General features: G+C 39.1%; 1 long non-coding RNA gene across 1 annotated transcript in view; it reads left to right on the top strand.

The window, feature by feature from the left end:
• Positions 1-325: 325 nt before the first annotated feature.
• LOC103671721 overlaps positions 326-27,930 on the top strand; it is a 151,066-nt gene continuing 123,461 nt past the window's right edge. Inside the window, exon 1 of the long non-coding RNA XR_571037.1 lies at positions 326-426. This is a non-coding gene — a long non-coding RNA (uncharacterized LOC103671721). The remainder of the gene's footprint in view (positions 427-27,930) is intronic.

Raw genomic sequence — 27,930 nt, 5'->3', positions numbered from 1 at the left:
TGCTCGGTATTCTGAAGCAGCAAAATGCTGTTCATGTTGGTCACCACAGGCTTAAGGATGAAGCACATAGCATTGCTTCCACAAATAGGGGAATGCAAAACAGTGTGCCTGCCTCTCTCCACCTGAGCTGATGGAAAATACCTTTGCTTTATTTTTTCCACCAGAAAAATAGTTGGAGGATTCTGGAGCTCACTCAGTTTTATCTTTGGAAATAGACTTGATTCTAGTCCAGACTTTGTTTTTTGACCATTGCCTCCAAAGAAAAAGTCATTACACAGCTACGGTAGAACATTCATTCCCTGGATCTTTTTATAGAATTCACTGGGGCAAAGGTTTTCTCGTCAAACCAGATGATTAGAATGAGCACAGAAGAGGCTGGAAACTGTTCTCCAGACTGTGGCTGCACACGCACATCAGATTTTCACAGTATGTATTATTCTTTGACTTCCCCTGACTTCTTCCTCTCCCACCAGCTGGCTTGCTTGGTATTTAGGCAGCTGAGCTTCAGCAGCTCAGATTTCCTCCTTCTGCTTAGAAGGCTCTAAGCCTCCTCAGCATAGCTCCATCTTTTTATTATGTGGGGTTGACCAGCAGTTATGAAAGAATGCTCTAGATCTCCCTAGGGAAATAAACAGGGGAGAGTGCATGCTAATCACCATTATGATATCTCAGTTCTTCCCATTATTTTCCTATTCCTAGTTTAAGCTGAACTATTTTAGGATACCTCTGGAGGCAGCTTTGCCAGCAGAATGACCATAGAGGACACTAACAACAGGTGGTGTTTGTTGAAAGTTTAGCTGCTATCTGGTGCTTCAGCAGGCATTTAACATACAGTATCTCATTTAAAACATAAGCAAACTCTGAAGGTTGGAGAGATTAAGAAGCTTTCTCAGGATCACACACCTAGGATGTTTCCAGGATTCATGCCTAGGCTTGTACATCCTACATTTTAAAAAAATAATTATGCTATTTGCTATTAGTAATGTCAACAATAACATCATCAGGAATCCTCAGGCTATGAGGCTGGTCACATTCTCCTCTTTGTGTTAGACAGTGGATACAATTAAAGCATCTCAAGATTAAAAAACCAACAAACTTAACAAAATGGTTAAGACACTAGTGTATTAAGGTAACTCTGGATGCTGCTCTTGGCATTTAGCAATTTTATCTTTACTTTCTTATTTAGCTATGCATGGTAGCAGGTTCAAATATTTCCCCTTGCTTGGGATATAATTTCCAGAGGGTGTTCTTTGCAAGGGAACTGAACTCAATGCCATTAAATAGCAATTACCATGAACTCTTGCTTCTGCGGCATCATATTTAACAGGACTTCACAGGAGTCTGTCATAATGATGTGAAATGGAGTTTTGGTGTTTGTTTAATTCCAAAAAGTAAGCATGTGCTTTTAAAAATCCACCAAAGAGTGTTTAATAACATTGTTCTCGTCTCCTGTGAGCAGATGATGCTGATTTTAAAGAGATAATGCACCTGCAAAGAAAACACAATTGCAGGACAGGAAGCTCAGGTTGGAGAGAAGGAGAGCTGTAGCATTACGTAGTTGGGGTACCCCGTAGCTTCCCAGAATACTGAACAATACATTTCACGCTTTCTTATTTAAGCAACAAATTGGCACCAAAATGAAACACAAGCCTAGAAAATGAAAGGAATCTATTGAACATGTCATTTAAGAGATGTCCTTTTATGTGTAATTCAGTGGTGAGTAAGGGTGTCCTCTCTGATCTTGGTGTTGATTTCGTGCCTGTGATGATCCAATGTCCTGCTGAAATGTTCCCCAATTTATGGGTGAGGAAGGCTCATGTTCTCATGATTGTGAGTTCAATCTTCTTCCAAGCTGCGTGGTAAGTTGGGAACTATTTCTCAAAAGCAGATTGCTTACTTATATGAGTAAGGTATATGGTTATTATCCAAAATTTGAAGGGACTTCTGCTCTGATACATGTTAAAAGATGCTGAGTTATAAGGGCATATATCAGAGCCATTTTCACTGAGGGCAGGGTTAGTCTGAGTATCTTCTGTTGCTCTGAGACCCATCGAGGGCCATCAGCTTTTCAAATTACTTGGTAAAATGATCAAAGTAGAATATACACATGTGGTGTATCTTTCCTCTTTATCTAACGATGTCTACCAAACACCACTTTTTTTCTAAGCAACTTTCTGCTCTCTGTTCCATGACTATAATGTCTTTGATGGAATGAATCAGCATGATGTCCAACAGGATTGTGAGAGGTTGGGGAGTTGACACAGAATTAATTGTGTTGGTACAGAACTGGGGAGTTGACAATCTAGAAAAGTTATACTTTTGTTTCCCACCAAGTGAAAGTATTCTTTGTTTATGGGAATGGATTAAAATGCATTTGTTTTATCAATCACTGCAAACTAGGTAGTGATAACTCCACTAAGGTAACAACCTGGCAAGAAGCTGCAATAGGCATTATTACCAATTTCCTAATTCCATCTATGTTTTGCACTGGCCAAACTAGAGTTGAATAGGGGATATGTTAGGAATCATTACACATGTGTCTTTTCAATATTTTATGGTGGCATTTTATGGTTCCCCCAGGAATCAAATATTTCTTTTGAGTTATATTTTGGTAGGGATGGGGTAATGTCAATGCTTTCATTTGGTCTTTCAAATCATAGTAGTTCTTTCTTGATAGGTCAATATCCATATGAGGTTCTGCAAGTTGGAATCAGTATTGGGATTCTACACATTGTTGAGAATATTTATTCCAAATATAAACTTATGAGCTGAAGTATTAACCATGAAATAAGGTGGACATCAGCGAAACTCTATTTGAATAAAGGATCAAGGGAAAATAATCTGTGGTTGTCACCATTATATTGTCTAGCTATTTACTCTATTATCTTATTGAATCATCATGATGATTAAAGATGATAGAGGAGGAAGAGTTTATTTATTTATTTATTTATTTATTTATTTATTTATTATTTAAGTAGGCTCCATGCCCAACGTAGAGCCCACCATGGGGCTTGAACTCATGACATTGAGATTAAGATCTGAGCTGAAATCAAGAGTCAGATGCTTAACTGACTGAACCACCCAGGGACCCTGAGAAAGAGCTTTTTAAATATCAGTTTCTTCTCCCAACACAATGTTATAAATCTCTTGAAGGCAACTAGGAGGAAGGAAACTAGATAATCTTAAGAAATATTTGTCAAAACTTGACATGTTCTATAATACATGGAAAAAGGACATACTTAAAGAGAGAGTTTAAATCTCATGTGTTCAACTCATAGAGCTAGTAAAGGGCTGACATTACTAGCTGCATGACTTTGACACATCAGTGAATTCATCCAAATGTTAGTTACTTCATTTGCTGGGTTGTTATAAGAAAGTGATGAACATCAAGTACTCAGTGTCAAACAAAGCCCCTGGCACAGTAGATGACAGATTATAGATGATGTTATTATTGGTAAACTGTTGCAGGAAAGACCTTTACATTCACCAAAATTATCAAGATCAAAGATTTTGCTGCTTTTAAATATTTGGTCAAATACTTGTATACTATTCTCTGGGAACATACTACCTCCATGCAGATCTCCTTTCTCCGTTCTCCCTTCTTCTCTTGATGTTCTTTCTTCTGCTGATAGATTATGACTTTCTTTTTTATTCAGTGTTCTCTGAGAGCATGCTTGGTCTTCACTAGATGAGGGGTCCTGGAGAATTAAAGTCCCAAGAATGACTCTAGACAATGAAGATGGGGAGTTGGTGGATTAAAGTTCTGGCTTCCTTGCCTGTCAGTGGGACAATTCTGAGATGTATTTTACATTCTAATAGAAAGTCCCCAGTGGGTTTGTGCCTTGTGCTATTCAGTAGTGCACGTTTATTGGCCTCTCTCCCATTTATAAGTCACTTGTCCATCTCTCACATCACTTATTAGGACCACCTTTCAAATATACTTCTTGAACCCAAATTCTTGCCTCAAAATCTGCTCAAAATACGAGTCCTGCCTGATCATCCTACTCTGTCTTATTCTTTAAAATCTAGTGGAGATGATCAGTCTCATTTGTAACATAAACATTTTACTGGTTTTACTTCAGAAGATCATTTTATCTACAAGCTCAAAATGAACTTTATCATCACCTTATACTGATGCTATCATACTTCAGAACAGGCATTGATCTGATGAAATTACTTCTTAGTACGATCACTGGAGGCAAGATGAAGGTTTTGTTTAGTCCAAAGAAACTAGTGGAAAAGAGATCAGTTTGAGTCTTCTACATTCTTGGCAGAATACCCATGAAAGGACCTGAATTAGGGCTGTGGTTGTGGACATGTGGATTAGGGACGACAGATAGGATAGAAATCCAAGAAGTCGAATCCATAGTAACAGTACCCTGTCTTTTCTTTACTCTGTATTCCAGAGTTCAGATTTTACTCTACAGAACCAAGCCCCTGGCTTAGGAGATGGAGGATGCTCAAAATTGTAAACCTGTACAGTATTTGCAATGGCATTGAGCCTCAGCACTCAGCGAGGCAGTGTGATACAGAAGAAAGAGCTGTGGCTGGTAAAGCTTTTATACGAGGAAGCTGAAACAACAGAGAGGAAGTGGTATACTCAAAGTCAAGCATCTTGAGGTGGGGGTGGGGAGATGAGGTGAGGTCTTTTATTGGCTCCTGGTACTTTGTTCTGTCCAGGACTCTGTGTCAATGGATGATCAGATCAGCGCTGATCTCTAGAGAGAACTTGGATCTTCAGCCTTCATTTTTCTTCTTTTTGGATTGTATTTACTAGAACATTACTGGTCACGATGTGTTATTTCCTTTTTACCTATTATTATTATTATTAATTTAAAATGACTTTTATTTAGCAGTTCATGAAAGTGTTATACTCCATACTGATTCATTGATGATAACATATAAACCTGCTTTTTGTCTTGTGCTATTTTATTTCTCTAAGAGAAATACACTATATTCTTTGAATCTTACAACCTCCTAGAAATGAAAGTGGAATAGTTATTTTCCCTATTTTACAGATATGAAGACTGAGTAAGAGAGAACACATTTTGTTGGGAAAACATCTGGAGTGGGAGACTGCCTGATTGGAATTTGGATTCTGCCACTTGTCCTGGGCAAATTTCTTAGCCTTCTTGTGACTCAGTTCTCTCATTTGAGGATTAGATGAGGACTAAATATATCAATGTAATTCAAAGCACTCAAAAGAGTGTCAAGCATTATTATCATTCCACCTATAGTTGTTGAGGAAGCAGTAACTTAAAAGGTCAAAATCTTATAACCAAATGCAAATGCAGATTTTAAATAGTACACTTTAAAAATATAGAGCCCAGGCCCATGTTTACCCTCTTCAGTGAGTGGATCAAGTGAGAGACTATTTCTTATTGGTTGGGGTGGCTTCTGTGTGAAGTTTCTCTGTTAGCATGTGTGGGATCCTTTGCAGCATAATCATTGGCCAGATGAATTGCTGTATTCTTTTTTTTTTTTTTTTAAGATTTTTTAAATTTATTTGAGAGAAAGAGCACAAGCCAGGAGGAGAGGCAGAGGGAGAGGGAGAAGCAGACTCCCCACCTGAGCAGGGAGGCCAACGCAGGGCGCTATCCCAGAACCCTGGGACCATGACCTGAGCCAAAGGCAGGTGCCCAACGCACTGAGCCACCTAGGGGCCCCTGTATTCTTTTCTTTTCCTTTTTCTTTTTTTTTTTTTTTTAAGATTTTATTTATGTTTATTTGAGAGAGAGAGAACACAGGCTGGTTGGGGGCAGAGTTAGAAGCAGACACCCCACTGAGCAGGGAGCCCAATATGGAGTTGGATCCCAGGACCCCGAGGTCATGACCTGAGTGAAGGCAGAATGCTTAACCAGCTGAGCTACCCAGGAGCCCCGAATTGCTGTACTCTTTTCAAGTGATTCAGCCAACCCACTCCCCCAAATGTTAACAAAGCATCAATTTCCAGTCACTTCCCAACGGTGCTGCCATTACGTACCATTTCAGGAAGAGAGCTTACAGGGAGCAATATACAATTGTTTTCAGGAATTAGATGGCTGTATTTGAACTTGAAAGAGATCTCTCTCCTTCTGTCTCTGTCTCTTTCTTGCATATAGAGCAAAGTGTTATGGATGTGAGTTGAAACATTACCTATCGATGTGAAATTTACGGAGAGAATTTTAATAAGTATGCATATATTTCAAGTGTCATTTATTGATGAAAACATAGAGATAAATTATTTGGAACTAATTTGCACAGTTTGTGGTTTGATGGTGGGAAATTAACAGCAAAAATATGGAGTCTTCTTAGTGTAAATCTATTTTTGATCTTAGGAGTATCTTTTGGTTTACCTCGTGTTGGTAAATGTATAAATCTCACCATTTGTCATCACAAAATATAGACTATGTCTGGAAAGTTGTATTGGAGGATGATAGACTTTTTCTTTGAATCAGTGAAAATGATTTTATTATGGTAGAGACAAGATTTGTCTTATTTTTATGAACACATTACATTTTTATTTAAGCTTATGGATTTGGACTTTTTTCTTTGGAGTCATACCTTTTATTAAACTGACTTGATATTATTTTGTGGATTATTTCTCCCTTTAATATTATGGTGAAGTCCTTTTGCTCTAAACTCTGCAACTGCTACTTATATTTCTAATGGAATATTAGAGTACTTGGAGGCTTCTAGAGTTTCTCTTACGGGAATTGTCTACTATTAAAAGACTGAATTGTTGGTCTTGCAGGAGAGGAGTTCAGTTGTGTTATGTGTTACAGTTTAATATCCATCTCATAAAAACTGCTGAAAATCAATCTTCAACATGCAAATACTTTGGATTTTAGGCATTAGTTTGTGAGACATCTGTATCATTTTTGGCAGTTCTCTTTTATACAATAATGGCAAATTGATATCAGTTGTTATATTATTTTTCTATTTCCTTAAAATTTTTGGAGTATTACATTGGTTGTCTTGAGATTTAGTCTTGAATTTGCCTTTAGTTCACTTTGGTGACCTACTTAACCTGTGTGTCTTGGTGTCTTTATAAAATGAAGAGAGGAAAGGGGTTTGGTCAGACCAGCACATATCAAAGATTTCTTTTCTATTTTGTGTTCTGATCTTACCAATGGTATATTTTGGACTACGTTTGGCAGACTTAGGTTGTTATGATATAATGGAATTGTTGAGGACGGAAAGGAGGATGAATTAGAGGAAATGCCCCAGGTCAGATGGGAGCTCAGCAATTAAACTGTCTATAAAGGAATATTTAAATAGAAGCTACTTGGTGGTGCTATACATGGGCCAAACTGGCTTGGCAAAAGTAGGTAAAGTATAGTAATATGTCACCAACAGAATTGGGGAGGGTAGGTGGGGGTAAATTCTAAGAGGGAGCAATGCAGAGAAAAATCACAGTCAGAAGGTCATACTTAGGGCTGGGTGATAGAGAAGTATGGCTTTGGATGAGTGGGCACAGAAAGAGGCAAAAGCAAAAGGGTCTAGTCACAGGGGGATGGGCTGGAGGAGGATGAGATAAAAGATAGCAAATGTTGCAACTGGGAATCTACAGGGCTGTCTGAAGCTCCTCTGTCATACATACATTGGGTCTGCTGGCAAAAAATATTAATTTTAAGCTCTACCAACTTTAGGTGTCATTGTGTTTAAAAGTAAGCATGTCTTCTTAGGATTGCGAATGAAAAGAGAGGGGAAGAGTGATCAGAACCACCATGCATTAGGTGCCACATCTCCTTCTGCAAGACCTTAGTGCTTTTTTTTCTTTATTTCTACCAGCCAGAGAGAATCAGAGAAATGATGGAGGAGGAGGATAAGTACTTAAGGAAGGAGATTTTAGAAACTGAAAGGATCTGTTTTAGCTAGGTTGAGAAAGATGTTTCCTTGGTTACAGATCTTTATATGTGGTAGAATTATGGTGAAAACACTTTAAGGAAAATTACTTGATTGCTGGAAGGTATCAGAGTTTTTCAACAAATATTTCATTGAATAGAATGGATTGAGCACCTGCTATGTGCAAAGCTTTGAACTGAGTGCTCTGGGGAATATGAAAAATTATACTTCATTGTTCTTGTCCCTGAGGAGTTCATACTAGAGATGGAGAGACAAAGCAAACCAAACAATAATTAAATGATAAACTAAGATTTAAATATCCATATAGAATGCTGTGGTATCCAGAGGGATTTCCTCCCTTTACCTCTCAGTTTGGGTCAGTTGAGAAATATGTCAAATATAATGCATATTAGGGCAATAGATTACCTTTATTTCTAGGAGATAAAGGCTGGACTGAAGTACATGCAGTTTAGCATAGATCCCAGTAGGTAGCCTGACATTAAAGTCTAGAATTAGACTTACACTCTTAGCTACACAGTGCCTCTTTCCCCATGGAACAGAAAGGAACTCTCTTTGTGGGAGAGCTCATTTCTAAGAAGAAAAGAGAGGAGCTGAGCCTGTAATTATGAATTTATTCTTCCCTACTTTGCCCTGAGATGAAGTGAATAGGGGTAGAGAGATGTCAATAATTAAACTCTTTTCTTGGGAAAGATTCACCCTGAGTGGGAAAAAACATTTGCCTTAACCAAGGGTATCAGTATAAGAAACAAAGGAAGTTTATGCAAAGTGCTGAAGAAGGGGCCATGCTTTAGGTGCTAGAGGTAGAAAGGATTCTTGGGCCAGAGTGTGTTGTGAGAGTTTTGCGGAAGGGAAAGGATTTGAGCTGGCTTTTCAGTGGTAATAACTTTTATTTAGCATAGAGAGGATCCTGCTGGTGGCAGTGGTGGGAATGATGTGGGCAAAGTGTTGAGAATAGAAGAAAGGATGTGAACACCAAAGTAAGATGATGGCAATGGGAACGGAAAGAAACAGTAGAGGTAGGAAATAAGGAGATGCTATTGAAGGGAGAAAATAGCTTAAGGGCAGGGGCCCATGTTCTCATTCTCCTTTGGTGACCTTAGCGTGTCAATTAACCTCTCTAGGTCTTTCTCAGTTTCCTTATCTGCAAAATGGGACAGTTTGGATAGGTAGGCTTCTCGGGTTTCGGTTAATTAGCATGGCCCACCTTGCTGGGAGAGGCTATTAAGATTATCAGGTAGAATCAGAAAAGTGAAGACCAGAACAGATGTATGGAATTATCCTTCTATATTCCTGAGAGATATAGAGATAGAGAAGCCTTTCAGTAGGCAGTAGAATTCTCTGAGAATGAGGTTGTGTTGTTTTCTGGGAGCTAGTGACATCTATGGGGGGGGAACTGCCTCCATAGCACATTATGTAAACTGAATGGGGTGGGGGGTGAGGAAGCTCAGTTCAAACCCTTTTGGCTTTCAGGCCCAGATCCAGGTAAGGAGAGCTGGGTGTAGACCCTGAGCCACATCTGAAATGGCAGAGAGCTAGAAGGGATACTACGGAAGTCTTATTTCCTTCCCTCTCCCCATGCCAGCCCACTGCAAAACAGATTTGTCTTGGGTTAAGGAGAGATTTTTCTCTTGCATTCTTAAGTTATGCACTGAGAACATTCTTTGGATCGCTTGCTCTTTCCAAATTCATAAACTGACTAAAATTTTGCATGTTTAAGGTAGGACTGAGCTTCAGTATCCTTACTATATTCTCCTAAATCATCAGTCTCATTACTTTTAGTGCACGTTGGTGAGATTTTATTACACATTTTAAAAAAGCTATCTTTTATCTCAGATTTTAAAATGCACATATATTCCAAGTGGGTCTCATTCTAAAGAAGAGACAAAGGGGCTAGGTGAGGGGAAAATAATCCACAAAATAGTTATTTTCAAACATGATAAAATTTAATACTGTGTGCATGCATAGTCCACGGTACTTTTAATATGGATTGATGCCTAATTTAGCTCAATTGCAAACAAATAACAATGCCTTATTGATGTGCAGCACGGAGTGCTCTGATAAAGCTGGCTTCACTGTGTTTATAGTTCATTCATTCATTTGTTCGTTGTCAAATATTTAGTGAGCCCCCATTAGCACTAAAGCCTGTGTTAGGTGCTGAGGATACAATGGTGAGCAAAATAGTTGAAATTTCTGCCTTTCTGGAGTAGTTTCAGGATGGAGTGGGGGGGGGGCAATGCGAGCAGCTCTTATAAATACATAATTTTAAACCATGAGACTTGCTATAAAGGAAAGTACAGACGTTTCAGTAATTTTTGATCAAGATGACAATGGATTTCCAAGGCCTGAGAATGCAGGTACCTGTGTTCCATCCTCACTTTGTCAGGGCAGAGCTCAATCCTTGATCCCTCTTCTAGAACATCCTACCTTGCCTTTCCCTCTTCTGTCAGGGAACTCCTGTCATCCCTGCAGGTCCAGCTCAAACATCAGTGTCTTGTTAGATGGTGAGACATGGTTACTTTGAGCCGAGAGTGAAGATTGCCACTCCCAGTTTATTTCCAGCTGTTCCTCTAATAACTGAGTGACCTTAATATAGGCAGTGACCTGGCTCTGTGCTGACTTCTTTCTCTGCTCCCCTTCACACAGGCATCTTTGTAAGCCATATTCAGTTCATCTGAAAGCTATAACAGGTTATTGAAGTATAAATTAAAAATGAGTGAGGTGATTGCCTTAAGTCATTTATGGCTGAAATTAAATGTCTCAGAGTCCTGCTCCTTGGCTCTCAGGTTTTACTGCAGGATTTCAACAAGGGCTGGGGGTGCGAGGAGTGGCCTCTCATGCCCATGAGCTTCAGCACACCCCAAATTGTCGTTTTAGTTCTGGCTTACGGTGAATTTTTATTCTGACTTCCCTGTACTAGGTTTGTATATGTGCCCAATATGTGCCCAATAAATATCTGCAAAACTAGAAGAAGAAAAAAAAAGAAAAAGAAAAAAAATTAAATGGCCAAGAAATGACTATGGGGGAAAACATCACATTTTTGAAAAAGCTGGTTAATAGCCAGGAGTTGTGTTGTCCTCAGGAAAAGAGTTTCATTTCCCCATCACAGGAAGATGGGACCACAGTCCCAGGACCCGAAGGGTTGGGAGAGAGTACCCAAACATGGACAGACTCTAGCTTACCAACTCAGGTTGAGAGTGTGTTTCCTAAGGGCTAGAGAATTCTGTCTTGTGCTAAGGGATCAGGCTTGACATAATCAGCCTTTTCAGGGTTAGGGTGGTGGGGGTGAGAGGTGTGAGTCACTCAGGACCTTACTTAACAAGTATAGACACTTTTCTGTGAAAACAAGTTTTATTCTGGGGGAGAAGACACTAATGTATCCTGAAGCAGGGGTTGAGTTGGGATATGGAATGGGGGAAAGGTGAGGGATGGGTTTTTAGTAGTTTATAAACTGGCTTCTTGCAGCTAAGCTCCAGCTGTTTTCTTGGGGTTTATTTTTCTTGGGATTTCAGATACAGCTCAGCTGCATGGGATGTGTGTTTTCAGTACTACCTGTGAGGGAGTGACCAAATGAACAAGGTTCCACCAGACAACAGCTGTTGTAAAACTAGCTTAGAATTTTCTCAGCAAGCCTTACCATTTTGTCTTTTGCTAAGCTTCTCTCTTTACCCCCTTTCTCTCCTTCACTGCCTTCATCTCTCTCTATCTCCCTTTTTTCTCTCTCTCTTTTGTCTCCCACCCTTTTTTCCTCTCCCCGCTCCCGCCTGTTTTTCTGTCTCTGTTTCTCCCTCTCTGATTACCTTCGTCAGTGCTGCATGATTAAGAGCCCAGGCAGTGAGCATCACGACGCTGCTTCTGCCATTCCTTCCAAACCACTGAGTGCTGAGCTATCATTTCCTAGAGAGCAAGCGGGCTGAGTGCTGCATTGCAGTAGAACCATTTAAAGAACCTGAGAATACTGTGAGCGCATGTCATTCTCCCAGCCATTCACATGGGGGTGCCAGGCAGGGGGTATTTGGATTTCAGGGAGCTCTGTTCACTGATACAGTGGAAATGAGGACTCACTCTATGCTGGTTGCAGGTCCAAAGTGTATATAGCTGCTTGTGGTTTGGAGATTGCACAGGGTGGCTGGAGATAGGATCCTATATTGTTCCTACTCCACGAATAGAAAGGAGCAGCAGGTCAGAGGAGGTGCCTTGGCCATTTGTGTTGGGTTGTGTCTTTAGCCTCCTAGAAGGCACACCCTGGATGGCCTGAGCAGGTGTGAGTGCTGGGGCAAGACTAGTAGAATCACTTCAGCATCTTGTTATTTGTCCATGTTTATTAGGAACCTACTATGCAGGAGATGCTGCTCTGGACAATGCTGGAAAGAGACAAAGGAATTAAAATTGGTCCTTGTGACTTTCCATTTGAGGAGAAAGGCAGAGTAGGTTTTAACTAAAGCTGCAAGTGCTCAGTACCCAGCATGGGGTGTTCCTGAAATGGGAAGGAGTCAGGAGGAGGAAGAGTATGTGGAGAGGGCTTCCTGGAGGAGATAAGCCTGGAGGCAGAGGTCAGAGGATGAGACCTACTAGGCCACCTGCAGACCTAGAGCTAAGGAGGTTTCTTCCCTGAGGAGGTTGGCACTGCAGGAAGAGCTTTAATCATTAGCCCCAGTAATTCAGGAACCTCGTGCAAATGAGGCAGTATTAGTTCAAAGGACAGGCAGAGAGATTTTGGTATGCAGGGGAGGAAAACTTTAATTCTGCCCTTCCAGGTTCTTTGTCTGAACTAATAAAGTTGATGTGAGACAACAGGAGAAAAACAAATTTAATTACATACAAATGGGAGCCCCATGAGGATGTGAGAGGCTCGCCAGTGGTCAGGCAAATGCAGTGAATATGCCCTCTTGAGCAAGGAGAAGGGGGTACAGTTTGGGGACTTCAATGGGGAGGAAGACAATCCACAGAAAGATGGGAAGAGCTAATGCTTGATGAATGTTAGCTGTGCCATGGGGAGAAGTCTTTTTGATGTTAAAAAAAAAGTTATCTTTGGTGATAGCTCTCTTTCAGGTATAGGCTTCCTATCTAAATTGTTTTAGGCAGTTAAAGGAGAGGTAAAGAAAAGTTCTTCTTGAGTTTGTTGGGCCTTGATTGTCTTCAGCTCAAAATAATCTATATGCCAAAGTGGCACATTCTGGGGTGGCTTGCCCTAAACCCCATGAGTTCCCTCCTCTGAAACTTCTTTGGAAGTTTCACATATTCAAAGTTGTGCTGGTCAGCTGCTCCATTATTTCACTGAATTAATCTCTTAGCCTTGGAAATAAGTCAGTTTAGTTTAACAGTTGTGTTTCATCTTAAGTGGTGGTGATACTGCTGGACTCTCAAAGTTAGGTTTATATTGCTCAAGAAATCAGGTATTTAATGAGGCATTTCTATGGAAACAAAAGAAAAACATGGTTAATGATTAGAGCAAATTAGAAAACAGTTTCTGCGCTCTGAGGGTAACCAGTCCAGAAGACATCTAGATGTCAGGCTCAAAGCATCCTTAGATAGAATGAGGGCAGGCAGTGGCAATCCAAACAGATTTTCCTGGTTTGCGTTTAAATGTCTTTGGTGATCTTTCTGAGTGGCCCACACAGCAACAGGCACAAAGATTATCTACTCATAAACTGTTGTGGTCATTTCTCTGAAGTTTATATCAAGTTGTCTAAATTTAGTTTGTATGGGTTTGAGAAAAGGGCAGTTTTAGTTCTTAATGCTTCTAAGTCAGAAGGTTGGAAGAAAAATTGGAAACATTAGTTTGGAGAGCTGTAGCCAGATATTGAAGGAAACTAGTTTAGTTTACTGGTAGAAAACAAAACCTTAAAGACAATTGACAGAACTAGAATCTATTATCTACAAATGTGTATTATAGTTTCTACTGAAACATAATTTTTCTCTCTATAATCACACCTATTTCTATCAAAGATGACCATAATAAGACTAATTTATTACAAATTAAGTCATTTCAATAAATTTGAGCTGATTATGTAAGTGCAGCAAGAATAGCAATTAACCATATAGAATTTTAGTCTGTTTTGCTGGAACTTTCTATAAGGAATCTGTTTGAACTTCTAAAAACCTCTCTATGTTAAGAAGCCAATCCAATGACTTGCCATTAGACTTTACCTGCAGTACCTATAGATTTAATTCGTCTCTCCTTGAGGGCACCAAAATATCCTGAGGTTCTCGTACCTACTGCCCTCATACTCAACTGGTAAGGCTGCTGGGAACTCTGTAAGGAAAATACCAGGGCAATTTTTCCAAAGGGCTTTATTGGCTCCATAAAGTCAATGTTAGTTCCTTAAAGTTGCCTGGTCACGTCTGAGTCTCTGAATGTCTCTCTCAAACATGACATTCCAGGCAAAGCCTTGGTAATATAACAAATGTTTCCAATTGTGTCCTGTTAACAAGGAGAACATGTTCTTATGTAAGTAACTATATCGCCATGAAAATATAAGAATACTCACTGAGAGTTTCTGCATTCTGGAAATCTCAGGTAGGGAGAAAAATATAAATGTTTCATCTTGCTCTAAATAATAAGTAGATTAAAAGAAAAGAGAAAACATTTCTTTAAATCTGGAAAAACAGAATATTAAAGAACCAGCAATATTTCAAACAAATAGTCATAAAAATTATAATCATCCTCCTTAATTCATCTAGTCCCATGTAATTAATTCTTGCTGATATTGATTTTTAAGAAACTTTACAAAGTCATCAGTTTCTCCATTAGGATTCTGTGATTCATACCTGATTCAGTGGTATGATCTGAAAGTTATCAGAGACCTGCATTCTAGAGTACAGATCCTTCCTTTCCATGAATCTTCTTGTAGATGAAGCATTTTTGCAAAAGCATCAGAGTAAAACAGTAACAGTAACAAAAGACTTAGAAATGGCCACAATTAAAGATCTGATGAGAGTTTATCACAATGTAATCAACAAAGAGATCTGTTTATTTCTGTGACACATAACAATTAAAGATAACTTGAATTAAGACTGATAACCTTATACCAGGTACAATTTAATGCAATTATTCAGTGCAATTACATTTAATTCAAGGAATATTTATTGAGCAATATCTCTGTGCAGACTTGCAGACAGTACAGGGGTAAGTACAGCCCAGGCCCTGTGCACAAGGAGCACAGTCTTGGTAGAGAAACTTATGCCCAGTGGACTGTGAGAGGGGCTGGAACCGAAGTATGGGGCTGTTGAAAAGATGAGGGTGTGGGGGACAGCAGATCTCTGGTCCTTCCTTCCTGGTTGCTGGTCTTTAGTAAATCATTTAACCTTAGGGATTTTTAGTTTCTTTGTATGTAAAATGAAATTAAGGATGCCTTTTCCTCTCTTGATAAGGGAGTTTGAGAATCAAAGGGATTAGTAGGTCTGAAAGCGTTTAGTCAACTATAAACTGATGCACAGATGTACATCATTACTGCGCCTGTGAATAGTGACATTATTAGCAATGCCTTAGCCTTATCCATGGTTTATGATTAAAATGTGGTCACCTCTAGCACCTAACTTCAAAGCAGGTATCTTTTAACAGCACTTTAATAGCCTACTTTGAATTACCTATAAGGTCTATGCAAAACAAAATTGGATTTCTTTGAAGAGATTCTATTACATCTTTTCAGTAATTTAAGATGGCCTTTTCACATAATTTAGTTTGAATTTATGTTGTGTTATATGTTGTAGGTGCAAGATAAAAGAAACAAATTTTCGTATGAAACAGTTTCACAGGTACTAGAGAGGGGAGGAAGAGAGGAAAGGAGGGAGATGGTTAAAAAAGATGAAAAGAAAGAACATTGGTGCATGAAGCAAATTATAAGCAATAGCAGAGAGATCCTAGACCAGAGTCAGGAGACCAGGGTTCTGGTCCTACTCTGCTTCAAGCACTTGTTACTTGGCCACATCTCTTGCCTCTTCTGAATCTTTTTTTTTTGGCGGGGGGGGGGGGGGGGGCTAAGAGAACAAATGGTAGGGCTTACAATTTTTGCCAACTCAAAAACTCATGATTCTAAATGTAAAGGGAAAGATAACTTCAAGCCATAATAACGAACATTTGATTGTCTAATATGGAGAGCTTAGGCTGTGAATAAGAGACTCTGAATTTCAATCCAAGTTCATTTAGTTTCTTGGGTAAGTTTCCTGTTCGGCATTCTGAACATTCCTCTGTTCAGACTGGATATAATTATGACTTACTGAGTGCGTCCCAGAAGAGCCATGAGTTAATGTCTTTGAGACAGCCTGAACTGCTCAGATGAAAGGTGGCTCGAATAAATACATGCTTAGATGAGCCTGTTTGGAAGCTGCTGGGTTTGGAGAAATGCTGCTTCAGAAATGTTATTTGAAAAAGGCAGAGTACAGGACAGGGTGCCAGCACCAAATAAGATACGAAAGGGAGGGGCGCCTGGGTGGCACAGCGGTTAAGTGTCTGCCTCCGGCTCAGGGCGTGATCCCGGCATTGTGGGATCGAGCCCCACATCAGGCTCCTCCACTGGGAGCCTGCTTCTTCCTCTCCCACTCCGCCTGCCTGTGTTCCCTCTCTCACTGGCTGTCTCTATCTCTGTCGGATAAATAAATAAAATCTTTAAAAAAAAAAAAAAAAAGAAAAGATACGAAAGGGAGAAAGTAAATCTACTGGAAAAGGAACAGGAAAGGTAAGGAGGCAACAATACTGCAAAAAAAACCCCACAAAATCCCAAAACACAACTTATCTTGGTGTTTCACAAACAAAAGAATGTGAATATGTTGCAGTCAAATCAACATGTGATATTGTTGGCATTCTTTCTTAAGGATGTTTAAAAGTCTTAAATGATAGAAATATTTATAGAGTGTCTAGCTAGCATTTTCACTGCTGAATAAATTTTGCTGCCAGATATTTCTTTTGTATGACTCTGGCCATTTTATTCTGTAGAGACTATGCTTCTAACTTTAACAAATTTGCAGTCTACCAATCAAAGCAAAATGGCTCAAGTAAAGTTAGGTTGGATTAAGAGACATTTGTGGTATCTTCCTATCTATTGTGGTGGGTTATGAGCATTGTTTTTTACTCACTAATTAAAAGATTCCAACGATCCAGAAAGAGAGACTGTGTATCTCCTATACCCCAACATTGTATAAGGAATAATTTTAGCAATCAAAAGCTCATAAATGGTTAAGTGCGTAAGTTATTTAAGTCCAACCCTCTGGCCATGAAGTAAAACTAGAAATAAGAACAAAAAATTAACAAAAATTTCTGGTCCCTAAGAATGACAAACTATACCAAAACAAAACCAACTTTCTCAGGTAGCACTAGGCCAGAGAATAAAAACTTAAATTATATACTGTGCAGAAATTAATAAGGAGAGTACAACATATAAAAACAGAATAAGACTAGGGTTATACACAGAGAAAATCAATTGCATTTATTACATTTATTAGTAAAGAAAAGAAAAGACAGCTAGAAAGTAGTCACTAACTTTCTACTGACCCAGGATTGCGAAAGATTCATTACAAGAAAATTACAAATGGTGGATGCCACTTGGATGCCAAAATTAAGAGGCTGTTAAGTGGTAAAGCCAAATCATAGGTCCTTGTCCCTAGACACCATGTTCCTGCCAATACATCCTCGGTCTCTCTTTAGTTATGGCTGGATGTTCATTTAAATACTTTGATCCAACTGGACTAAGTATAGAAAAACAGTTCTGTTTTCTATCTTTATGAGAGGGGCAATGTCTAGGCTAACTCTCTGATGCTATTGAGAAGAGGTATATATGGAAGGCTAGAAGCCATGATTGTCATAGTGTTGGAATGACCATTTACTATCACGTCTGCATTATAAATACTTCCAGAACTCTTGAGAGAGAGAGTGGCCACATTGGCCTCAAATAAGAAGAGTATTTTCTCCTCTGTTAATTTTTTTTTCATGAATGTTGTTCATCCAGGAAATGGATTATCAGAACATTGCTCCTGGCTAGGATGGTGTATGCCTGTTGGGGAGGGAGTCCTCACTCTTAACCAGGCCTTATTCTTTAGGAAGCAGCAGAGCAAAGAGACGAAATGGAATTGTTGTCTGCTCTCAGGGAACTCACAGTCCAGAAGGGGGCAGATATAAACAGAAGACTGTACTGCAGGGCAGAATGACACGAGCACTAAACAGATGTTCATCAGGGGTTTGAGAGATGAAAGCAATCAAGATTGCCTGGGGAATAAAGAAAGATTCAGGGAGTTGGCATCATAAATGGGTCTTTACAGATGAGAAAGATTGGATCTGGCCGAGAAGCAAGGTAAGTCAACAACTTGTGCAGAGTCTAGGTGTGACTCTAGAGACCATGCTACAAAAAAAGTGAGTACATTTGAGTTTCAATCTGTTAAGGTCAGGGTCAAGAATGGAGATGGGTACAGGTTCAGCTCTAGCTTCCAGCCTCTCCTGAGTGAGGCCTTTGGAAAATGGATTCTTTGCTTGCTATAGTCAGCCTATACATGTATGTCAGCAGCACCCTGGCTGGTCATTCGGGGCCTTTCTTGGCCCCTGTTTTTTATTTGAGAAGCTCTAAATCATACTCTGAAAACTTAACATCATTCCTAATCTCCACATGTAACTGTTCCCTGGGACCAGACAGATGAACTTTCTCTAGGTTACCCCAAAATTTTAATCTCCCAGTATAAGCATAGAATCATATGTTATAACACAATGATAAAATATCTGTGGGGATGGCTGAAGTGGAGGGGAGAAGGTTCTCTTGCTATCAGACACTCTTCTGCTGAAACTCACATAGGGGCACTTAGACAACCTGAATTTTGTTTATGCCTACTGGGCTCTGCATAAGACAACAGATGCTGGCAAATGACTCAGGTGCATTGCTGTGAAAGGAGCATTATGATTTCCTTAAGTATTATGTCCCTGTTTCATCAATGTGTTTGAAGGCCACACCAATGTGTTTGTTGGCCAGCTTATTTTGGCCTTTGTTGGTGGACAATCATTCATCATTCTGGCTCATATGTGGCGGAAATGCCTTTGCAGGGGGGTTTCCCCACTGGTTGGGCTGAATATTCAGATAATTTATGTGAAGTACAGGGGTTCACTTATTAAGGAAACATATGCTTATCTAGGCTACCTGATTTGTGAAAGACAGCCTGGACTCCCACTGTGGAGAAGTTTGAATACTACAGTAGGAAAAGGAATTTGGACATTCATTATATTGTAGGCCCTGGAAAATTTGCAAATAGGTAAGTTACCTCGTCAGACCTAACATTTAGGAATATTCTTTCATTCGGGAAACATTTAGTGAGTCCCTATTATGAGTGATGCCCTGTGGTAAGTATGGGGGATACTGAGGAAAAGAATAAGTTCCCGCCCTCAAGTTGTTCTCAGTCTAATTGGGAAGACAGACAAGTGAATCATGGTTTGCAGTTAGTGTGTTGGGTATGCTTGTAGATGTTAGTAAACCTATGCACTGTATGAGCACAGAGGAGGGACTTCTGTGACGGATTGGGGGATCAGAGAAAGCTTTCTGGATGAGACAGCATCTAGGTCTTTGAACAGTAAGTAGGACTTAGGTGAATTCAAGAGGAGGAGCGAGCAAGGAGGAAGTCACAGGAGCACTCAGGGTCTGAGTGCCTCCTGGCATTAGTGTTAGGCTAACATAGATGTTGTGGAGGCAAGGGTACTGCCTAGGAAGCAGCAGTTGCATCAGTTCATGTTGGCAAGGGGGGTCAGCACTAGGACAGAAGTAGTGGGGTGGCCAGGAAAGGCCAGATGAGGACAAGAAAGGCAGTCAGCACCTTTCTCTCAACTATAAATACTGTTGTCTCTGATCTTCCATTTTCCCTTTCTTCTCCTTTTTTGCTCTGTTGTTGTACCTCTGACTTTAGGCTAGCCGGTAAATATTGTTCACTGAAATTGCCACATAGGCTCCTGTTCTAGAACTTTCCTTAACTACCCAATTTGTAAAATTTTATAAACTCATATCATTTCTAAAAACAATTTCTCCCCCAAACCTCTTACAGTCCTCTTTGGCTGCTTCTCCAGCTGGTATCTACATGGACATATAGAGCTGTCTTCTCCATCCTTTATTTTGGGGTAAGTGAAACCCATTTCCAGTGCTTGCCAACTATTTTTCCCCCCTGAGCTTCTTATACGTTTGATGGTATTCATTCTAGGTCCTCAGTCTCGAGAGTCCTCATGCTGCATTCTCTGCCTGTTTTCAAAGTCTAATCTCAAGTAAGAATCTAAAATGTATGCACCCATATATTTATAGGGCCACCGCTTTCCCTATCTGTTCTCACTCAGAAATTATACAGGGGCTTTTAGGCGTCAGTCTGTAGATGTGAGATGAATAGGCCCCTTAATTTATGCTGTTAAGACAGTTTTCTGGTCCACCTATGATTTTTTGACCAGGTCAGTACTGCTGGTGAGAACATGGACTACTGAGGCCCTGAGATCAACTCGACCACTAATCCATGGTATCATCTGATAACTGTGCCTTCCTCCTTCTGGAACCTGATCTTTTTATCTCTGAAATGAGAGGGTTGTACTAGGTCTGGCTCACACCTTTGTGACATTCTGTAATTTACAGTGATTGCTTTCGAGTCTATCTAGCATCTAGAACAGGAAGTCCTGGCAAGTAACTTCTATCATATACAGATTTTCTTTGATCAGTGATATACATATGTGAACAGATGTACATATATAAAAAAAAGAGTTGTCAGTCACATTGGGTTTATTCTGTGCATCAGTAGAGTGAGCATAGGATAGGTGGAGCCTCCCCCAAACCAACTTGTCCATTGATGATTGAAATTGCTTTAAGAAGAAACAAAATTTTCACTTTATAGAGAGATTGGCAATTAGCTAAGGAAGGGAGAGAGACTTCGGTGCACGCATACAATGTAACTCATACCTGCTTAGGAGCCCCACTAATAGGGCAGGCCAGCTGGGCACTTTTCTAGAGCCCTAGTGTATAAGAGATCAGGGTGCTAAACATCACCAGAATAAAGTGGATGAATGTATTTCCACTCCCACTGACACTGACAATATTACCCAGTGGAAATTTGCATCACACTTTAACTAGGAGAAGAAGGAATAGCTCCACTGATTATCCTGCAACAAGGCAAGTGCATTCATCCTTGACATACAGTGTCAGCTGAAATTTTGAAACTTAATAATGCAAACCATGCTTCTATTTTTTTGGGAATGAATGATTTATTATGTTATCTGAATTCCATATTTTTAATATGCTTCTTGGAATGTGTTGAGTTTGGAAAATTACAAGGATGTAAACACAGGCAAGTGAGGAACTACTTTAATCATTCTTTTTTTCAGAAGTTGACTCTTTTTTAGGCATTTGAGATGGATTAGTAATTAAATCTGCTTATGTGTATAGTTTTTATTAGTAGAAAATTACTTCTTTACTTACTTCCACTAGAAAAACAGTGAACAAATATTGAAGGAACATTGGTTTGAAGGGGGTCCAAGGTTCTCCCATTTCTGTTTGTTTCTGACTTCTTGTGCCTGACAAGATGTGGTTGACAATAACAGAGCCACCTTGACCTAGAGTTCTCAGCAGCAGAACTGCCAAGGCCTGGAGTCCTTAGCCTCCCTGTTTCCAGCTCAGCATCCTGCACTTAGCTGCTGCTTGTCAGGGCAACATTTCATCTTGACTAGGCTTTGATTTTCAGAGCATTCCAAGAGTCAGGGAATTCTTATCTGCCAACCTAATTTATCTTTAAAGTCTTAGTATTAGTCTATGTACTTTCCCTAAGCAGATGCTTTTCACAGCTAACTTGGCATAGGGCACTGTGAGGGAAGAAAGGTGAATAATACCAAGTCCTATACTCCTGGGGAGACTTACATTTCTTCTCTAAAACAATAATGTGAAAGTTTTATGTTAGTTTTATGTTAGTTCATGTGTTTACCTGGCCACGAGAGTGTGTTTCTGAGTTCATATCCATTTCAGATATTGAATGGAAAACTCTTTAGGCCTGTGCCAGGTACTTCAGGGATTCTTGAGGGAAATAAGGTGCTGCTTTGTTCTCAAATAAGAATTTTATTCTTTGTTAAAGTAATTCCCAACCTAATGGACATGTAGCACTTGGGAAGGGGTATATTTTGTAGAGTGTGGGGGGCCCTTCCTAGTTCTATGAGTCTGCATTCAAAGGGTCAATGAAAACACCACACAATTCATAGAATGATTCAGGGTGGGAGAGATCATGTTACTTTGCAGGGAAAATAGGCAACAGGGAGGCTTCATCATTTGATGATGAAAAGCCATTTGAGCCATTTCCACAAGTTGGCCAGGGTTTTAACTGGCAGAGATAAGCAGGGAAGCCAAAGCAGATAGGGAAAGAGAAAGGAGGAATAAGGGAGAAAGATGCAGAGCTTGTTGGGGAATGTTGAACAGCCTTTTGGCCAAAACATGGAGTCAAAGTAAGAAGATAGTTGGAAATGAAGCTTAAATTGTTGGTCATAGCTACATTGTGCTATGCCTTGGATCTGAGGAACTGGACATTAATTTGGTAGTTAGTGAGACTCATCAAAGGCTTTTGTGCAGAGAAGTGATGGGATTAGAATTTCACATTGAGATTAATCCTGAATGTGTAAGATACACTGATAAAGAAAAGAAAGAAGAAAGAGATTAGCTAAGAGGTTATTATGGTTGTTCATTTCATGTCAGGAGTAATGGATGAGGCAGTAGGAGGGCAGTTACAAAGGAGATAATGGATTTAGGTCCATAATAAAAAATGGAGTGTTTGGGAGTTTTCAATTGACTGAGTGAGATGAGGTGGGGAATAAAAAATAGTTCTAAGCAATTCAAACCTGGATAATCGAGGATTGAAGTCTGGAGGGTCATTTATGGAATTTCACAGTCTGCCTGGAGACTTCCTTCCCCATCCTCCTCTGTTCATTAATTGGAAAGATTTTTCTCTTCTGCATTCTCATATATTTTGCTTATTATTCTATTTCAGCATTTGTAACACTTTTCATCCTTTACTTTGTATTTTATTTAGTGTCAGTTTTGATTGTAAGTCTCCATGAGGTCATGGCCTTAGATTGTTTTTAAAAGATTTTATTTATTTATCTGAGATAGAGTGAGAACAAGTGGGGGGAGGGGCAGAAGGAGAGGGAGAAGCAGACTCCCTGCTGAGCAGAGAGCCCAGCGTGGGGCTTGATCCCAGGGTCCTGGGATCATGACCTGAGCTGAAGGCAGACGCTTAACTGACTGAGCCACCCAGGTGTCCCTCCCTTAGATTTCGAACAAAGGACCTTATATTTAGTAGGTCTGCTCTTAGCTTTTACTTTTGCCAGGAGATTATTTTAAGATGGTGAAAAATTGAGGAGAGAGTTCAGTTTCAATAGTGTATTTACCGAGTATCAGTTACTGTGTTAGGTGTAGATTCAGAGGTGAATATAACATGGCCTCTCCCTCAAAGAGCAGTGGGAGCCACAAAAATATGTTAAGTAAGTGCCGTCTGTTGAGAAGGGATTATAAAAGAGGCTAGTATGAGGCGCTGTGGGGACACAGAGAGGGAGATACAATTCTGCCTGGAGAGAAGGGAGCCAAGTCAAGGAGTCTTCTGGGGAAAGTTACTGACATTGGATGTAGACTAGTGTAAGAAATCTTTATGGTAAAGAAGGGGTACAAAATACAGGTGATATTTTTGTTGTTCTTGGGCAGAAGGATTCAGAGTAAAGAAACTGAAAATGAGAGGTGAGGAGAAGCAAAGTCACAGGGTATCATGTTTTCTGGAATTGACTGCTAAAAGTGGTATTTTTCTAAATACATTTCTAAGTGCCTTTCTACATTCAAACAGATGTGCCCATGAGCCTTCCTCTTCTACCCAAAATAAGGAACTTAATAGTGAATTTATGAAAACTCGCTTTTGGATGGAAGATGTATTGGTTCCTGAATTTGGGGAGACAAACAGCTTCTTGGTCAACCTATGATTTTCTTGAGTTAGAGACAGTGCAGACTGGGGAAGGGTGGAAAGAGAATGATATGGCTCATCCTTCCCACCTTTAGAATAATGAGGTAATTATTAACTTTGGAAATAATCAAGGCATCATTCTAAAGATACAGGAGTCAAAAGGAAAAGTGATCTCTACTTCAGGATAATGCCCCTAAGAATGATTCAGCAAAACAAAACTGAGAAATATAATAGGTGTGCTTTGATCACCTAAAAACTTAAGCTAAAGAAGTAGGTATTTTGGAAAACCATTTGTTTCTTATGGATTAAAGTGAGGATTCTGGGTTGAGAAGGAAAATAATTTCTGTCTAATTTCTGGGGAAGGAGAGAGGAAGATGTGCTGGGTCACAAAATGTTAGCTGATGGGTAACTATTTGCTGAAAAGATCCAGTCCCAGGAATGATTTTCCCATTTGCAATTTGGCACCTAAAACCTACCCAACACAGAAAATAGCCTGATCTATACTTAAAGCATATTTAATAATCATCAAATTTTTGCTTATTCCCAACGCAGTAATAAAATAGATTATTTTACAAATCTATATTTATTGAGTTGGCAAGGAGATGAAGTTATTAATTTAGAGAACATTTTATTGAATTTTATAAAATCAGTAATATAAAAATTTACCTCACTGACGGAATAATATACTTAAAAAATTCTTTAACGACTCTATTTTCAAATATTCGAATCTACTAGTTCTTTTCATTAAACAGATTTAAACTTCCTTTCCTGCAGCTTCTGTATCAGCATCTCTATGAAGTTTTTCCTGCCTCACCCATTTTTTAAATGGTCTCTTCCCTTTGAATGCCTTTTCCCCTTCTTTTATTGTTAAATGTAACATTCATAAAGAAAAGTGCATTAAACACATATATGTGATTTAATAATTATAGAGCCAATACTGGAATAATTAACCACCCAAGTCAAGAAATAGTGTATTGCTAGTACCCCAGAAACCATTCCTGTGGTCCTCCCCAATCACAACCCCACAGTCCACCCTCAAGGTAACTAGTTTTCTGCCTTATGTGATAACCGTCTACTTGCTTTGCCTTTACTTACTATGTTTGTATCCATAAACAATATAGTTTCATTTTTCCTATTTTGGGACATTATACTCTTGAAGTCATACAGAATATGTTTTTTTGTATTGCATTTTTTGCTCCATATTATGTTTTTGAGAGTCATTCATATTACTGCAGACAGCTTATTGCGGTAGTTTATTTTCGTTGCTGTATGGTAATCCAGAGTATGATTTTTTTTAAAGATTTTTATTTATTTGAGAGAGAGAGAGAGAGAGAGAATGAGCAGTGGGGAGGAGCAGAGGGCAGAGGGAGAAAGAGAGAGAGAGAAGCAGAATCCCCACGGAGCAGGAAGCCTGCCAGGACCCCAGGTTCATGACCTGAGTCAAAGGCAGCTGCTTAACTGACTGAGCCACCCAGGCGCCCCCCAGTTTATGATTTCACCACAAATGAACCATTCTTCTACTGATAGCGATGTGGGTTGTCTCTACTTTGTTGTATTATGAAAAATGCTGCTGTGGACATCCTTGCTCATGTGTCCTGGTGCACATGTATATGCTTTTCTTTAAAGCAGTGCTTCTCAAAGGGTGGCCTTTGCATCCACAGCATCAGGATCACCTGAGAATTCATTAGAAATATAAATTCTCAGGTCATGTGGCCAGACCTACTTAACCAGAAACTCTGGAGGTGGGGCCTGGCAGACTGGGATTTAACAAACTTTCTAGACGATTCTGACACATAAAAATGCAGGTATATACAAATACTAAGTAGTATCTATGCTTTTCTTCAACTTTAGTAGATAAAGTCAAACTGTTCTCTCAAGTAGGTATAGCAATTTGCACTTTGACCAGCATCGTATTTTGTTAAGTCCGTGATTTGATTGCATGAAGACCTGAAACTTGGTTAAAAATGCAAGTTTTTGAATTTCAAATAGACTTATAAAAATTCAGGTGCATTATTATTTATTCATGGGTACTAATGCAGTCTTATTTTTCTTGACTACGAGTAAGCAGATATTAGACAATTATTGTATTTTACCCTGGACAAGAATTAATTTTTTAATCACTTTTGGTCACTATTTTATTTTTAATTAATTAATTAATTAATTTGTGAAAAGGTGATTCAGGCAAAGTGTGCCCATTTCAAAGGCTGAAAAAAGCATATACACAATGAAAGTCAGTCTCTCTCCAGTTTGTGTTCAGTCACTTCTTTTCCCTCCTAAGTCAACCACTGTGATCAGTTTCTGAGTAAGGATTGAAAAATAATTTCTCTGTGCACTTATTCTATGTGCCATTTAGAATTAGGGGGTCCCTCTTCTGTTTTCCCATAGCTCCATAGTTTATTTTCATCATGGCATTTATAACACTGAATGATTAATAGTTTACATTTCTGTCTTGCATTCTAAACTGGGATTTCTTTGGGTGTGGAGATTGGGTTTTATTATACCCAGATTCTTAGTAGAGGCAGTGCTTGGTAGAGCAAAGGCCATTAATTAAAAATGTGACAACTAAATGAGTTAAAATAGGAATTTTTTCCTTTCAGCTATGTTGATTTCTCAAGTTTGAATGTCTGGCTTTCTTGGCTGATTTTTCTTTCCTAGCATGTCTCCCTTTGGTTGAGGTTTGTAGAATGGCATCTCGTGATGAATGTGGCTCTGCACAGGTAGACAAATAGCTAATGAGCTTTGTTGGCCTTTAGAGCCCAGAGGCAGGAAGATGGGCATCTCTTCCATCTCTGCCCTCCTCTGAGAGGCTGCAAAGGACAGTTCTGCTTTCCTACTTTGAAAAGGCTTATAAATACTCTAATTTACAGAATCCATCCATTATCATTGATTACAGAGCAACAGGACACCTAGGGGAAATGATTTGATTAGTGGAAATGATTACTTAGGATTTTGTACTTCTAGAAAAGCAAATGTTTGCTGAATAGAAGTTTTAATCTTTTTACCTAAATGAGGTTTCTTTTCTAGCAAATCTACTGAGTTGCATGTTTCTGAGCTTTCTGGAGTTTTGTCTGTTTTTGTTGGTCTCATTGGAATTGGAACTTCACTCTTTGAGCTGAACAAGAAAGCATTTGAAAGTCCTCACTGAGTTTAGGAAAAATATGCTAGTTCTGTTATCTCTGGATACACTTGAATGTTTAAAAATTGTCTGTTAAAGTCTGTGTTTGTCAAAATAACAGCTCAGAATTACAACTAGCAGATTGTTTGATCTTTCTATCTCTGGTGTGAAGAAACCTTAACATTTTTTTCTCTTGTACTTTTTATTTTTATTATTGTGAACTTGAGGGTTCTTGAGCTGCAAGGTCTGAGGAAAGTTACTTGAAGTTTGTGTTGCATTGATGCAACCAGTAAATAGGTTGGGTTTTGATTCATGTTGTGTGTTTGTAAGAGAGATGTTGCCTGAAATCATCCTATTTTTTTGTGTGTCGCATCATAAACAACCAACAGTGTAAGAGGGTTCCCCTTTCTCCATATCCTCTCCAACATTTGTTGTTTCTTGCCTTGTCAATTTTTGCCATTCTAACTGGTGTAAGGTGGTATCTCATTGTGGTTTTGATTTGAATTTCCCTGATGGCTAATGAAAGTTAAGTCTTATTAAAATTGGTACTATGACCTTTTTCTCACTTCAGTTTTATGAAGCTACCAAGGAAGAGAGTTACATCTTGCTCATGAAGGTGTCGTGAGGGTTGAATGGAGAAATTATTTTAGTAAACATTTTAGAAAAGATACTTAGTTTTAATTTTGTGAAGAGTCTAAAGGGGCCTGCTTTCTTAAAGAATACAGTCTGGCAAGAAAGCAGAAACATTCTGACACATGGACTTCTTCATTTCATTTCTTTAGTGCTAAACATGTACAAATATTACTTCTTGTCCTTAAATTCTAAGTGTCTATTTTCCTCATGTGTTCAATGGTTATAATAATGGCTGTCTACTTACCTGGGCTGTTTTTTCAAGACAAAAACGACCAAAGAAATATGAAAGTTCTTAACATTAAGACTGCCATACAGAGGGAGAGATAGTGGTGGGTTTTGGGGGTTTTTTTTTGTTTGTTTGTTTTTGTTTTTTTAGGGTTTCATTTATTTATTTGACAGAGAGAGAAAGCAAG

Source organism: Ursus maritimus, unplaced genomic scaffold (genome assembly GCF_017311325.1).
Source record: "Ursus maritimus isolate PB19 unplaced genomic scaffold, ASM1731132v1 scaffold_6, whole genome shotgun sequence".
In the NCBI taxonomy this organism is placed as follows: Eukaryota; Metazoa; Chordata; class Mammalia; order Carnivora; family Ursidae; genus Ursus; species Ursus maritimus.
This window is presented reverse-complemented; position numbering and strand designations above follow the sequence as displayed.